This window comes from Octopus bimaculoides, chromosome 2, assembly GCF_001194135.2.
Source record: "Octopus bimaculoides isolate UCB-OBI-ISO-001 chromosome 2, ASM119413v2, whole genome shotgun sequence".
Lineage (NCBI taxonomy): Eukaryota > Metazoa > Mollusca > Cephalopoda > Octopoda > Octopodidae > Octopus > Octopus bimaculoides.
In genome coordinates this window covers 177,109,968-177,111,105 of record NC_068982.1, presented here as the reverse complement: position 1 = coordinate 177,111,105, position 1,138 = coordinate 177,109,968, and the positions used below count along the sequence as shown (strand labels likewise).

Here is a 1,138-nt window from a genome sequence, read left to right as displayed (position 1 = left end):
ATATATATATATATATATATATATATATATATATATATACGCGCACACACGCACACGGAAGCTCATCTGAACATTGCTTTCAGGTATGGAGCCCTGAGTAATGGGTTATTAAGTGAACTGACATTTTATAAATATATTACTCAATGTATAATATTGAGTTCTCCATTCGTAAACTTATTTTTCTAAGTAACGCAAAAAGGTTATCAATTAGTATAAAAGAAGAATGAAAATTTTGACAGCAATTAAAAAAGAACAACAAAAACCACTTGGTATATAAAACAATGAGTAAAAGTAATACTTACAGTATAACACAGTGGATGGAGGCCTGTCTGTACAATACGTGGAAATTTTGAGTCGATGCGATGGCAGCTTGTCCTCGATGTCAGCTGGTTTGTTTCGCTTGCGTATATTAGTGTGTGTGTGAGTGTGAGTGAATATGCGTATGTATGTGCTTATATGTTTGAGAGCATTTCTGTGAGTGTGTGTGGGAGAGAGAGAGAGAGAGAGAGATAGAGGGAGGGTGGAGAGAGAAAGAGAGAGAAGGTGAGAGAGTGAGATGAAGGTTGGGAGTCATTGTGTATGTGTGGGTCATGCGTTACTTTTGCATACATATTTATTTTTTGTCTGTTCTCTTCATTTTTTGGGAGTGGGGGTGGGGGTGGCGGCTGTTGTCTGATATTATAGAAGTTATGAAATTATTGTGCAGGGAATATTTCGAAATTGTTTATCGAATCATAAGTGAGGTTATTTTACGAACATTAAAAAAAAAACAAAAAAACAAACGAAGAATAGGATATGAATTACAAAAAAAAATGTTGCAGATCTAAATAGAAAAAAAAAATCATAGTTAAGAACAAGAAAATAACTATGTATAAACACACACGCATAATCATATGTGTGTGTGTGTGTGTGTGTTTGTGTGTGTTTGTGTGCGTGTTTGTGTGTGTTGTTGCGACTGTCCGTTCAGCTTATGTATAAGTGTCTGTGTGATGCATATTCATACTCATCCAACTCACATATATATATATATATATATAATACATATAATACATATAATACATATACGTTTGTGTGTAAAACAGAGAGAGACTGAGAGAGAGAGAGAGAGAGAGAGAGAGAGAGAGAGAGAGAGAGAGAG

The 1,138-nt window shown here is 34.6% G+C and overlaps 1 long non-coding RNA gene across 2 annotated transcripts in view; it reads right to left on the bottom strand.

Moving 5' to 3' along the window:
- Nucleotides 1-832, bottom strand: part of LOC128247053 (uncharacterized) — a 490,960-nt gene extending 490,128 nt beyond the window's left edge. For both annotated transcript variants that reach the window (XR_008263494.1, XR_008263493.1), the window contains exon 1: nt 303-832. This is a non-coding gene — a long non-coding RNA (uncharacterized LOC128247053). The remainder of the gene's footprint in view (nt 1-302) is intronic.
- Nucleotides 833-1,138: the final 306 nt, after the last annotated feature.